This window comes from Bos javanicus, chromosome 3 (genome assembly GCF_032452875.1).
Source record: "Bos javanicus breed banteng chromosome 3, ARS-OSU_banteng_1.0, whole genome shotgun sequence".
In the NCBI taxonomy this organism is placed as follows: domain Eukaryota; kingdom Metazoa; phylum Chordata; class Mammalia; order Artiodactyla; family Bovidae; genus Bos; species Bos javanicus.
In genome coordinates, this window is record NC_083870.1 from 30,754,115 (window position 1) to 30,769,772 (window position 15,658).

The window sequence follows — 15,658 nt, forward strand, 5'->3', positions numbered from 1 at the left end:
TGTTACAGCAGCTTGAAAGGACTAAGATAGGCCCCCAGTGGATGGTAGCCCAGACCAGGGTGAAGAGGAGGACAAGAAGGGGCATTTTGCAATCCACTGGGGTTTGAAAGGTACTCAGTTTAAAAAATCAACATAAAAAAAGTTATTATAAACCTATTATTAGAGAGAGCTGTGTTAAGCAACTAGTCTCCATGCTTTGAGTCAGAATTGAGTCAGATTCCTATGAAACTGAGTCAGAACACCAAGGGCCTGCCTAGGTCCAGGTCACACATACACAAACAAACAAACAAAAAAAGATCTATAATATTAGTTAGTTCCAGATTGAAGGAGATGATTGGATAACAAAATCTGTATCACACAATGCCTGGTCATGTTTAGGTTTTCAAAGAAGAGGGTGAGTTACTGAGAACTTTGTTAAATGGCAACCTCAGAAAAGTTGGGGACCCATTGCTGACAATAATTAGGAGTCCTAGCCAAGAATCCTCTGGCTTGAAAATAAGCCTGGAAAAATGAAAGGCTAACATAAAGCCTTTCAAGCCTGCAAGTGAGGGCTTTGCCTTTTTGGTCTAAATCATGCCCTAGGAAATGAGCTTTGGCTTGACAGAATTGTAACCTTTCTTTGAAAACTTTGGATATTTTAGCTAAAAAATTAAATGGACTGATACCAGTCCTAGAGCTCACTTCATCTTTAGAATGCAACAAAATGTTAACTATATATTCGATGGACATAAAATAACAAGGTAATCTAAGGCTTTTAAAGTCCTAGTAATCCTAGTAAGAATCCATGAGGGGCTTCCCTGGTGGCTCAGTAGTAAAGAATCCACCTACAATACAAGAAACAGGGTTTGATCCCTGGGTGGGGAAGATCCCCTGGAGAAGGAAACGGCAACCCACTCCAGTATTTGCCTGGGAAACCCCATGGACAAAAGGATGGGGTCACAAAGAGTCAGACACAAGTTACCAACTAAATTACACATATTTATGAAAAGTAGGTGGGTGCTTAAGTAAACCCCTGAAAGACCTCTGCAGAGATCTTCAGATTGGGCTTTATTAGAACAGAACAATATAGGTAAGTCTGGGTCCAAATGAACTATAACCTCATTATGAATTGAAGAACCCTCATGAATTTGGAGAAGGAAATGGCAACCCACTCCAGTGTTCTTGCCTAGAGAATCCCAGGGATGGGGGAGCCTGGTGGGCTGCTGTCTATGGGGTCGCACAGAGTCGGACATGACTGAAGCGACTTAGCAGCAGCAGCAGCAGCATGAATTTCAAGAAGTAGCGATCAGAAAAATGTTTATTCTGGCAATACCATTTGCACTATTCAGTTATTAGATGTCATGTCACAAGAGAAAAGAATGATCTATGGCGTGAGGGCTACATTTTAATTATTCTAATAGAAAATCTGTACCCATTAAACAATAACGCCCGATTCCTTCCTCCTTCCAGCCCTTGGTAACCTCTATTCTTTTTGTCTATGAATTTGCCTATTCTGGATACCTCATATAAGTGGAATCAAAGGGACATGCTCTGGCAAGATGGGCTGCCAGATAAACAACTGTCTAAGTCTCCTGGGTCTTATTACCTGCAGGACAAATGTAGCCTAGTGTTAGGAGCATGCACTGTCATCAGGTGACCTGGATTTGAATCCTAGCTCCACTACTTCTTCTTCTCTTTTTTTAATTAAAATATTTTTCTAACTGTGGTAAAATGCACATAACATTAAATTTATCATCTTAATGACCTGCCTCTTGCGGGTCAGGAAGAAACAGTTAGAACTGGACATGGAACAACAGACTGGTTCCAAATCAGGACAGGAGTACATCAAGGCTGTATACTGTCACCCTGCTTATTTAACTTCTATGCAGAGTACATCATGAGAAATGCTGAACTGGATGAAGCACAAGCTGGAATCAAGATTGCTGGGAGAAATATCAATAACCTCAGATATGAAGATGACACCACCCTTGTGGCAGAAAGTGAAGAACTAAAGAGCCTCTTGATGAAAGTGAAAGAGGAGAGTGAAAAAGTTGGCTTAAAGCTCAACATTCAGAAAACGAAGATCATGGCATCTTGTCCCATCATTTCATGGGAAATAGATGGGGAAACAGTTGAAATAGTGACTGACTTTATTTTTTGGGGCTCCAAAATCACTGCAGATGGTGACTGCAGCCATGAAATTAAAAGACGCTTACTCCTTGGGAGGAAAGTTATGACCAACCTAGATAGCATATTCAAAAGCAGAGACATTACTTTGCCAAAGTAGTCATGTATGGATGTGAGAGTTGGAATATAAAGAAAGCTGAGTGCCGAAGAATTGATGCTTTTGAACTGTGGTGTTGGAGAAGACTCTTGAGAGTCCCTTGGACTGCAAGAAGATCCAACCAGTCCATCCTAAAGATTAGTCCTGGGTGTCCATTGGAAAGACTGATGCTGAAGCTGAAACTCCAGTATTTTGGCCACCTGATGCAAAGAGCTGACTCGTTTGAAAAGACCCTGATGCTGGGAAAGATTGAAGGCAGGAGGAAAAGGGGACGACAGAGGATGAGATGGTTGGATGGCATCACCGACTCAATGGACACGAGTTTGGGTAAACTCCGGGAGTTGGTGATAGACAGGGAGGCCTGGCATGCTGCGGTTCTTGGGGTCACGAGTTGGACATGACTGAGCGACTGAACTGAACTGAATTGAATTGAATTATTTTTAAGTGGACAGTTCAATAGTGTTAAGTATATTCACATTGGGAAACCAATCTCCCAGACTGTCTATCTTGCAAGACTGAAGCTCTATACCTATTAAACAACAGCTTCCTACTCCCTTCTACCCCCAGGCCCTGGCAACCACATTATACTTCATGTCTTTCTAAGTGTGACTTCCCTTCTAAATAGGCTTCCCTGGTGAGTCCACAGTGAAGAATCCACCTGCCAAGCGGGAGATGCGGGTTCAATCCCTGGCTCAGGAAGATCCCCTGGAGATGAACATGGCAATGTACTCCAGTATTCTTGCCTGATAAATCCCATGGACAGAGAAGCCAGGTGGCCCCCAGTCCATGTGGTCATAAAAGAGCTGGACACAACTTAGCAACTAAACAAAATTTTACTATTCTAGATACCACTCAGATAGGTATAATCACACATCATTTGTGCTTTTGTGACTGACTTACTTCACTTAGCAAAATGTTTTTAAAGTTTGGCCAAGATGTGGCATGTATCAGAATTTCATTCTTTTATAAGGCTGAATAATATTCCACTGTGTGTGTGTACACACACACTACATTTTATTTATCTATTAAGTCTGGATAGATATTTACCAATTTTATTTTTCTTTTCACACTGGAGGGTGTTGAGGTGGAGAGTGACATGATGTGATTTATACCTAGTACTATCATTCTAGTTACTCGATCTAAAATAGAATGTAGCAAAACAGCATGGTATTAGCACAAAAACGGACACACAGATCAATGGAACAGAAAAGAGCCCAAAAATAAGCTCCCGCATCTAGAGTCAAATAGTCTATGACGAAAGGAGGCAAGAACACAAAGTGGAGAAAAGACAGTCAGCTCAGCCGTGGTGCTAGGAAAACTGGACAGCTACAAGTGAAACCCTGAAATTAGAACATTCCCTCATACCACATAAAAAATAAACTCAAAATGGTTTAAAGATCTACATGTAAGACACAAGGCCATAAAACTCCTAGAGGAGAACACAGGCATAACACTCTTTGACATAAACCATAGCAATATTTTCTCAGATTAGTCTCCCAAGCAAAAGAAATAAAAGCAAAAAAAAAAAAAAAAAAACAAAAAACAAATGGGTCCCAATTAAACTTAAAAGTTTTTGCTCAGCAAAAAACCATCAATAATATAAAAAGACAACCTACTGAGTAGGAGAAAATATTTGCAAATGATGCAGCCAACAAGAGGTTAATATCCAAACTATACAAAAGCACACACAACTCAATATCAAAGAAATAAATAATACAATCAAAAACTGGGCAGAAAACCCGAACAGACATTTTTCCAAAGAAGACACAGAGATTCTGGCTAATAGGCATATTAAAATATACTTGATATGGCTAATTATTAGAGAAATGCAACTCAAAACCACAGTGAGGTATCACCTCACACCTGTCAGGATGACTGCCATGAAAAACTCTACAAATAACAAATGTTGAAGAGGATTTGGAGGAAAGGGAATCCCTGTACACTGTTGGTGGGAACATAAATTGGCAAAGCCACTATGGAAAACAGTATGGTGGTTCCTCAAAAAGCTAAAAATAGGGACTTCCCTGACAGTCCAGTGGTTAAGACTCCATGCTTCTACTGTAGGGGCCAAGGGTTTGATCCCTGGTTGGGGACCTAAGATCCAACACGCATACCACATGCATGGCCAAAAGATTTTTTTAAAAAAGCTAAAAACAGAACTACCAAATGATCCAGCAATTTCACTCTAATGTATATAATCTGGAAAAAATAAAAACGGTAAACTGAAAAGATACACACTCCAATGTTTAGCACTGCTATTTACAACGGCCAAGACACAGAAGCAAACCAAGTGCTCATCACAAATAACTGAATTAAGAAGATGCTCCACTCCAGTACTCTTGCCTGGAAAATCCCATGGACAGAAGAGCCTGGAAGGCTGCAGTCCATGGAGTCGCTGAGGGTCGGACACGACTGAGCGACTTCACTTTTACTTTTCACTTTCCTGCATTGGAGAAGGAAATGGCAACCCACTCCAGTGTTCTTGCCTGGAGCATCCCAGGGACGGGGAGCCTGGTGGGCTGCCGTCTATGGGGTCGCACAGAGTCGGACACGACTGAAGTGACTTAGCAGTAGCAGGTGTGTATATACATATACATATGTATATATAATATTATTATATAAATACACAGTGGAATATTACTCAGCCATAAAAATAATGAATACTGCCATTTGCACAACATGGACGGACTTAGAGAATATTATGCTTAGTGAAATAAGTCAGATAAAAAAACAAATGTATGTGATATCACTTATATATGGAATCTAAAAATACAAATTAAATTTATATTCAAATCAGAAACACAGACATAGAAAAACAGACTTACAGATATAGAAAACAAACTTGTGCTTACCAAAGGGGAGAGGGAAGTGGGGAGGGGCAAATTAGGGTATGGGGTTAACAAATACAAATTACTATATATAAAATAAATAAGCAACAAGGATTTATTGTATAGCACAGGGAATTATACCCATTACCTTGCAATAACCTACAAGGGAATATAGTGCTTCCCTGGTGGCTCACCCATAAAGAATCTGCCTGCCAATGCAGGGGATGCAAGTTCGATTCCTGGGTAGAGAAGATCCCCTGGAGGAGGAAATGGCAACCTACTCCAGTACCCTTGTTTGGAAAATTTCATGGACAGATGAGCTTGCAGGGCTACAGTCCATGGGGCCACAAAGAGTTGGATACAACTTAGCAACTAAACAATAACACCATAATGGAACATAATCTGCAAAAATATTGAATGATTATACTGTACACCTGAAACTAATACAATATTGTAAATCAACTACTCATCAACAACAAAATCTGTATTTTGACACACACACAATAAAAGATAAATTAAATAGAATGTAGAAGAAGAAAAGACAAGAAGGGAGTTCAATTAGAAGAGTATAAAATTAGTCCAAAGCAGAGATAATTGTGGTGTAGGTTAAGCTGTTAGCAATGGAAATGATAAGTGGTTTATAATACATTTTGATAGTAGAGCAGATAGGATTTACTGATAGCAGGAATTAGGGTACACCTGTATGAAGTAAACAGAGGAAATCAAGTACTGTTACCAGTTTTTGGTCTGAACAACTGAAAGAATTGTCATTTACTGGGAGGAGAAGAAGAAAAGTTTTGGAAATGAGAACATTAAGAGCAGTTTTACAACTTAAATCCAAACAATGAGCAAAAGACCTAAATAGACACTTCTCCAAAGAAGACACACAGATGTCCAACAGGCACATGAGAAGATGTTCAACATTGCTAATTATCACAGAAATGCAAATCAAAACCTCACACCAGTCAGAATGGCCATCGTCAAAAAGTCTACAAATAATAAATGCTGGAGAGGGTGTGGAGAAAAAGGAACCCACCTACCCTGTTGGTGGGAATGTCAGTTGGTACACTCACTATGTGGAACAGCACAGAGACTGCTTAGGAAAACTCAACCCAGAGTTATCATATGATCCAACAATCCCACTGCTGGGCATATATCCAGAAAAGATGAAAACTCTAAATTCCAAAAGGTACATGTACAAATGTTCACAGCAGCACTATTTATAATAGCCAAGACATGGAAACAACCTAAATGTCTATCAACAGACAAATGGATAAGAAGATGCGGTACACACACGCACACACACACAATGAAATATTACTCAGCCAGGAAACAGAATAAGACAATGCCATTGGCAGCGCCATGGATGGACCTAGAGATTATCCTACTAACTGAAATCAGAGAGAGAATAACAAATATGTATCACTTCTGAATCTAAAAAAAAAAATAATGATACAAAGGAATTCATTACAGAACAGAAATAGACTCACAGACACAGAAAACAAACTTATGGTTACCAAAGGGGAAGAGGGGAAGGGATAAATTAGGAATTTGGGATAAACATATATACACTGTATATAAATAAAAAACAAGGACCTATTCAGTTCAGTTCAGTTCAGTCACTCAGCCGTGTCCGACTCTTTGTGACTCCATGAATCCCAGCACGCCAGGCCTCCCTGTCCACCATCAACTCCCGGAGTTTACCCAAACTCATCGAGTCAGTGATGCCATTCAGCCATCTCATCCTCTGTCGTCCCCTTCTCCTCTTGCCCCCAATTCCTCCCAGCATCAGGGTCTTTTCCAATGAGTCAACTCTTCACATGAGGTGGCCAAAGTATTGGAGTTTCAGCTTTAGCATCAGTCCTTCCAATGAACACCCAGGTCCGATCTCCTTTAGGATGGAGTGGTTGGATCTCCTTGCAGTCCAAGGGACTCTCAAGAGTCTTCTCCAACACCACAATTCAAAAGCATCAGTTCTTTGGTGCTCAGCTTTCTTCAAAGTCCAACATTCACATCCACACATGACCACTGGAAAAACCATAGCCTTGACTAGATGGACCTTTGTTGGCAAAGTAATGTCTCTGCTTTTTAATATGCTATCTAGGTTGGTCATAACTTTCCTTCCAAGGAGTAAGCGTCTTTTAATTTCATGGCTGCAATCACCACCTGCAGTGATGGAAATACATTTGATATCCTATAATGGAAATAACCTATAATGGAAAAGAATCTGAAAAGGAATATATATTCTTATATCTATATCTGCTGCTAAGTCACTTCAGTCGTGCCGACTCTGTGCGACCCCATAAACAGCAGCCCACCAGGTTCCCCTGTCCCTGGGATTCTCCAGGCAAGAACACTGGAGTGGGTTGCCGTATCCTTCTCCAATGCAGGAAAGTGAAAAGTAAAAGTGAAGTTGCTCAGTCGTGTCCGACTCTTAGCGACCCCATGGACTGCAGCCTACCAGGCTCCTCCGTCCATGGGATTTTTCAGGCAAGAGTACTGGAGTGGGGTGCCATTGCCTTCTCCATATACCTATATCTACATATACATAATTAAATCACTTTGCTGTACATCTGAAACATTGTGAACCAACTATCAGATCAGATCACATCAGATCAGTCGCTCAGTTGTGTCCGACTCTTTGTGACCCCATGAATCGCAGCACGCCAGGCCTCCCTGTCCATCACCAACTCCAGGAGTTCACTCAGACTCATGTCCATCAAGTCAGTGATGCCATCCAGCCATCTCATCCTCTGTTGTCCCCTTCTCCTGCCCCCAATCCCTCCCAGTATCAGAGTCTTTTCCAATGAGTCAACTCTTCGCATGAGGTGGCCAAAGTACTGGAGTTTCAGCTTTAGCATCATTCCTTCCAAAGAAATCCCAGGGCTGATCTCCTTCAGAATGGACTGGTTGGATCTCCTTGCAGTCCAAGGGACTCTCAAGAGTCTTCTCCAACACCACAGTTCAAAAGCATCAATTCTTCGGCGCTCAGCCTTCTTCACAGTCCAACTCTCACATCCATAAGTGACCACAGGAAAAACCATAGCCTTGACTTCAACAAAAAATTAGTTTAAAAAAAGAGCCCAATTTTAGGTATGTTAAATTTGAGACGTCTGTTAAATTTCCAAGGAGGCAGTTAACGATATCATTTGGAGTTCAGAGAAGATTAGACTGTTGATGTAAAATTTGAGAGTCATCAACATATAAATTTGAGAGTCATCAACATATAAATCGGAGAAGGCAATGGCACCCCACTCCAGTACTCTTGCCTGGAAAATCCCATGGACGGAGGAGCCTGGTGGGCCACAGTCCATGGGGTCGCTAAGAGTCAGACACGACTGAGCAACTTCACTTTCACTTTTCACTTTCATGCATTGGAGAAGGAAATGGCAACCCACTCCAGTGTTCTTGCCTGGAGAATCCCAGGGACAGGGGAGCCTGGTGGGCTGCCATCTATGGGGTCGCACAGAGTCGGACACGACTGAAGCGACTTAGCAGTAGCAGGAGCAACATATAAATAGCATCCCATTGGATTTTGGGGGAAGCAGATTCTAAGGCAGACTTCTGTGTTTAGAATGTTGAATAGAGAATGTCATTGAAATCAACATCTCTGGAAGGCAGGAGGGAGGTGAGCTATGATGCAGGCCTGACAACCCGAGATGACTACATGAGCAGCTCTGGAGCTGAAATGGGCTGTCAGAGTTGTCCTATGTGAGGCTGAGATAGTAAGCCCTTGATACTCTTGCCTCAACCAGTTATCAAATGTTGACCATCTCCAGAAGAACATGACCTCAGGCGAGGAGGTTCTGTCAACTGAGGTAATCCCTGAGAGGGCTGACAGATGAAGCCTGTCCACTGACAACAGCCTTAGCAGCTGGGGCACAAGTCCTTCCTTGAAGGTGCATCTGATGGCCCATCAGAGTGTCCACCATGGATAGTATTTAAAATCATAAGGCTGGATCAGCTCACCAAGAGAGTGATGCAGTTAAAGAGGTACAATGACAGAGCTCCGAGACACCCTGAGAGATCAGGGGAATAAGAAGGATGCAGGAAAAGTTTAGGAGAAGTAGCTAGTGAAGTCAGAAAAAATGAGTGAATATGAGATTCTGGAAGCCAAGTCAAGCAAGTATACTACTACTATTACTTCCACTACTGTTCTTGGTACAATTTAATTGTACCAACAACGTTATGAATTAGATGATATTATTATCACCCCCACGTTTTGAGGCACAGAGTTTAAAGGTCCCTACCCAGAGAAGCAACCCCATGTCCAAGGAGTGGCTGCTGCATGGGTACAGAAGGGCCTAGAGGACCTACTCCACGTTCAAGGTCAGGACGGGTGGCCGTGAGGAGATACCCCACGTCCAAGGTAAGAGAAACCCAAGTAAGACAGTAGGTGTTGCGAGAGGGCATCAGAGAGCAGACACACTGAAACCATACTCACAGAAAACTAGTCAATCTAATCACATTAGGACCACAGCCTTGTCTAACTAAAGGAAACTAAGCCATGTCCATGGGGCCACCCAAGATGGGCGGGTCACGGTGGAGAGGTCTGACAGAATGTGGTCCACTGGAGAAGGGAATGGCAAACCACTTCAGTATTCTTGCCTTGAGAACCCCATGAATAGTACGAAAAGGCGAAATGATAAGATACTGAAAGAGGAACTCCCCAGGTCGGTAGGTGCCCAATATGCTACTGGAGATCAGTGGAGAAATAACTCCAGAAAGAATGAAGGGATGGAACCAAAGCAAAAACAATACCCAGTTGTGGATGTGACTGGTGAAGGAAGCAAGGTCTGATGCTGTAAAGAGCAGTATTGCATAGGAACCTGGAATGTCAGGTCCATGAATCAAGGCAAATTAGAAGTGGTCAAACAGGAAATGGCAAGAGTGAACATTGACATTCTAGGAATCAGTGACCTAAAATGGACTGGAATTGGTGAATTTAACTCAGATGACCATTATATCTACTACTGTGGGCAGGAATCCCTTAGGAGAAATGGAGTAGCCATCATGGTCAACAAAAGAATCCAAAATGCAGTAATTGGATGCAATCTCAAAAATGACAGAATGATCTCTGTTCGTTTCCAAGGCAAGCCATTCAATATCACAGTAATCCAAGTCTATGCCCTGACCAGTAATGCTGAAGAAGCTGAAGTTGAACGATTCTATGATGACTTACAAGACCTTTTAGAACTAACACCCAAAAAAGATGTCCTTTTCATTATGGGGGACTGGAATGCAAAAGTAGGAAGTCAAGAAAAACCTGGAGTAACAGGCAAATTTGGCCTTGGAATACGGAATGAAGCAGGGCAAAGGCTAATAGAGTTTTGCCAAGAGAACGCACTGGTCATAGCAAACACCATCTTCCAACAACACAAGAGAAGACTCTACACATGGACATCACCAGACGGTCAACACCAAAATCAGATTGCTTATATTCTTTGCAGCCAAAGATGGAGAAGCTGTATGCAGTCAGCAAAAACAAGACCGGGAGCTGACTGTGGCTCATATCATGAACTCCTTATTGCCAAATTCAAATTTAAATTGAAGAAAGTAGGGAAAACCACTAGACCATTCAGGTATGACCTAAATCAAATCCCTTATGATTATACAGTGGAAGTGAGAAATAGATTTAAGGGACTAGATCTGATAGACAGAGTGCCTGATGAACTATGGATGGAGGTTCATGACATTGTACAAGAGACAGGGATCAAGACCATCCCCAAGAAAAAGAAATGCAAAAAAGAAAAATGGCTGTCTGAGGAGGCCTTACAAATAGCTGTGAAAAGAAAAGAAGCGAAAAGAAAAGGAGAAAAGGAAAGATATAAGCATCTGAATGCAGAGTTCCAAAGAATAGCAAGGAGAGATAAGAAAGCCTTCCTCGGTGATCAATGCAAAGAAATAGAGGATAACAACAGAATGGGAAAGACTAGAGATCTCTTCAAGAAAATTAGAGATACCAAGGGAACATTTCATGCAAAGATGGGCTCCATAAAGGACAGAAATGGTATGGACCTAACAGAAGCAGAAGATATTAAGAAGAGTTGGCAAGAATACACAGAAGAACTGTATAAAAAAGATCTTCATGACCCAGATAATCACGATGGTGTGATCACTGACCTAGAGCCAGACATCCTGGAATGTGAAGTCAAGTGGGTCTTAGAAAGCATCACTACAAACAAAGCTAGTGGAGGTGATGGAATCCCAGTTGAGCTATTTCAAATCCTAAAAGACAATGCTGTGAAAGTGCTGCACTCTATATGCCAGCAAATTTGGAAAACTCAGCAGTGGCCACAGGACTGGAAAAGGTCAGTTTTCATTGCAATCCCAAAGAAAGGCAATGCCAAAGAATGCTCAAACTACCACACAACTGCACTCATCTCACATGCTAGTAAGGTAAGGCTCAAAATTCTCCAAGCCAGGCTTCAGCAATACATGAACTGTGAACTTCCAGATGTTTAAGCTGGTTTTAGAAAAGGCAGAGGAACCAGAGATCAAATTGCCAACATCCGCTGGATCATCGAAAAAGCAAGAGAGTTCCAGAAAAACATCTATTTCTGCTTTATTGACTACGCCAAAGCCTTTGACTGTGTGGATCACAATAAACTGTGGAAAATTCTGAAGAGATGGGAATACCAGACCACCTTACCTGCCTCTTGAGAAACCTATATGCAGGTCAGGAAGCAACAGTTAGAACTGGACATGGAACAACAGACTGGTTCAACAGACGGGAAAGAAGTACATCAAGGCTGTATATTGTCACCCTGCTTATTTAACTTCTATGCAGAGTACATCATGAGAAACACTGGGCTGGAAGAAGCACAAGCTGGAATCAAGATTGCCGAGAGAAATATCAATAACCTCAGGTATGCAAATGACACCACTCTTATGGCAGAAAGTGAAGAGGAACTAAAAAGCCTCTTGATGAAAGTGAAAGAGGAGAGTGAAAAAGTTGGCTTAAAGCTCAACATTCCGAAAACGAAGATCATGGCATCTGGTCCCATCACTTCATGGCAAATAGATGAGGAAACAGTGCAAACAGTGGCTGACTTTATTTTTTTGGGCTCCAAAATCACTGTAGATGGTGACTGCAGCCATGAAATTAAAAGACGCTTACTGCTTGGAAGGAAAGTTATGACCAACCTAGATAGCATATTCAAAAGCAGAGACATTACATTGCCAACAAAGGTCAGTCTAGTTAAGGCTATGGTTTTTCCAGTGGTCGTGTGTGGATGTGAATGTTGGACTGTGAAGAAAGCTGAGCACCGAAGAATTGATGCTTTTGAATTGTGGTGTTGGAGAAGACTCTTGAGAGTCCCTTGGACTGCAAGGAGATCCAACCAGTCCATCCTAAAGGAGATCGGTCCTGGGTGTTCATTGGAAGGACTGATACTGAAGCTGAAACTCCAATACTTTGGCCACCTCATGCGAAGAGCTGACTCCTTGGAAAACAGGGAGGGATTGGGGGCAGGAGGAGAAGTGGATGACAGAGGATGAGATGGCTGGATGGCATCACCGACTCGATGGACATGAGTTTGGGTGAACTCCGGGAGTTGGTGATCGACAGGGAGGCCTGGCGTGCTGCGATTCACGGGGTCACAAAGAGTCGGACACGACTGAGCGACTGAAGTGACTGACTGACTGATCCAGGTTACAGAGCTTGTGGTGGTTGGAGCTCTAATTTTGAACCTTTGCTGGCTTGAGAGTCCACAGTCCTGACAGCCTCACTACCTGAACTCCAAACCACTGCGTAACATCCTGTCAGTCAGGTGAGGTAAAAAGACCAAGAACTGACCACTGAATTTGGCAGTGTGTACGTATCAGCACAGGCAGTTTTGTTGGAGCTGTGGGCGTGAGAGCCTGAAGGCGGCACATTCACACACAGCACTCAGCAGCAGCTCCCTGGTAGTCCAGTGGTGAGGACTCTCCTGACAATGGACCAGACTATTCTATCCCTTGGCCTTGAACACCTGGTTTGTTGCTATCAAATTGACTCAACCATCATTTTGTTTTGATTATCAAAGAATGCTTGCCAGCAGATATAATTTTGAAGACTAGAGAAACACACTGATCTCTACTTTGGGCAGTGGAAGCGCAGAATCCTAACCACTGGGCTGCCAGGGAATTCCCTCTTTCTGTATTTACTGTATGATCATGATAGTAAGCAGAGAGGGGAGTTGAAACAATTGAATTGTAATAAACCAAATTATCCTTCCTCCCAGCAATGTCTTCTAGTCTCCCTTTCCTCTCTGAACAACCTTTTCATGAATTTTGGAGAAGAAACATGTACACGGTTCTTCCCTGTGCTGGAAAGTCTCTGCTAAAATGTGTGGATCTTTCCTCTCCTCACCAAGAGGAGAGGCCTGTCCCTATACAAGGACAGGAGGGGTGGACCCACAAAAGCATCAGCAGAGAAACTGAAGGAGGAAGGAACTCACTAAAAAGGGATCAATATTAAGCCCTGCTCTTAGTTACCTGCGGCAGTGAAGGCAGGAGAAAATATGGACTAGCAGCAGCACAGGTAATACATTGTGAAGTATTAGTCAGGTTATCATACGTGACAGAAAACTCATGTCTCAGACAAGTTTGAGCCAAGAGGGATTTATTGCATCCTGTATTTAAAAAGTCCAGAGGCAGTCTCAGTTTAGGCAAATCTGAATCAGGGATTCAAAAGATATCATCATAATTCACTATCTCATCTGCATTTTCCTCTTTACTGGCTTCATTCTCATCCTGCTGATTCCATGTTGGGGCAAGTTGGCTGCCAGACATTCTAGGCTAATATCTTTTTTTTTTACTTTCAGGTTCCCTGGTGGCTCAGATGGTAAAGAACCTGTCTGCAATGCAGAAGATCTGAGGTTAATTCTTGGGTCAGGAAGATCCCCTGGAGAAGGGAATGGCAACCCACTCCAGTGTTCTTGCCTGGAGAATTCCATGGACAGAGGAGCCTGACAGGCTATAGTCCATGGGGTCACAAAGTGTTAAAAAGAGTTTTAACACTACAGATAGAGAACTTCTATTCTTACAGTTCAGTGAGAGTCCTAAAACTGAGTCTCACTGGCTCTGATTGCTCTAACTTGAGTCACACGGCCATCCTTGAATCAATCAGTACAGCCAAGGAGAGATTCTATCAATTAGAGATGCCTTCAACTGCAGACAACAGCAAACTTGATAAAACAAAATGAAGTTCACCTTCCTTATATTAAAAGATGAGTGGAGTAAATAGCCACTGCTGATGACTCAATGGATTAACATTTTTTTTAGTTCTTTTTTTTTTTTAATCACAAGACGGCTGTTGCAGTTCCAAAAAACCACATCCAGGTTCTAGGCAGGAAAAAGGATGCTATGGGAAGAAAATGTCCCTCTTTGGAGAAAGCAAAAGTTATCCCAAAACCACCTGGCAGACTTCTGCTTATGACTCACTGATCATAAGTGGGTCACAAGGCTACCCCTACCTTCAAGGGAGGTGGAAGCCAAGTATTTTGCTCTTGCAGACTCTCTAGTTGAGTTAGGCTGGGAAGAAGGGGATTGAGAATGGGAATTAGGTTCACCAATTAATGGGATCTGCCATACATGTAATGCTCTGACTGGCAAAGCCTGGTTGGCAAGTCCACTTCTGAAGCTGGGGTGGACTCTTCTCCCCCAAGACTGATGAACTGAGCATGACAGAGGAAAACCAGATGCTATAAACATAAAAAGGAGGAATGGATGTTAGTCGGACAAGAATAAAAGGTGTCTATTGTATATGTTTAAGGCCAACTTGTGACTTGGCCTCACCAGAAATGAAAGTGAAAGTGTCACTTAGTCGTGTCTGACTCTTTGTGACCCCATGGACTGTATAGTCCATGGAATTCTCCAGGCCAGAATACTGGAGTAGGTAGCCTTTCCCTTCTCCAGGGGATCTTCCCAAGCCAGGGATCGAACCCGATCTCCCTCATTGCAGGCAGATTCTTTACCAGCTGAGCCACAAGGGAAGCCCTCATCAGAAGTACACAAGACGCAAAAGTTACATGTATTTACCTCAGCATTATCTCAGCTGATATTTCATATCCCTTTCAATTCTAAAAGGTGAAATGATAATAGCTACAATTACATGAACCACCTAATTTATTTTGTAATAGTTCGATTAAAAATTTCCTTTTAAAAAGTATTTTATTTTAGGCCATGCCAGGTCTTAGCTGGGGTATGTGGGATCTTTGATCTTCACTGCAGCATGTGGGATCTAGTTCCCTGACCAGGGATGGAACCTGGGCCCCCTGCGTTAGGAGCACAGAGTCTCAGCCACTGGACCACCATGGAAGTCCCCCAAAAGTCCCCCCCCTTTCTTTCCTCCTTCTCTCAGAGCATCTGTTGGTGTGTTAAGGAATATCTATTTTACTTAGGAGACTATTCAGATTTAGCAATATATGCTAAGAATTAGTGTTGGGTACTTCCACATAGATTATTTTATGCAGTCCTGCCACAGAATCCATTTACTGATGAGGAAACTGAGGTTACATGACTTGTTCAAGGTCTTGTGAGTTTTATGTTCCAAGCTAACATACTCCCTATTCCCAAAATACTT

General features: G+C 42.3%; 1 long non-coding RNA gene across 1 annotated transcript in view; it reads right to left on the minus strand.

Moving 5' to 3' along the window:
- Window positions 1-15,658, minus strand: part of LOC133244102 (uncharacterized) — a 78,362-nt gene that overhangs the window by 29,915 nt on the left and 32,789 nt on the right. The window lies entirely within an intron of this gene.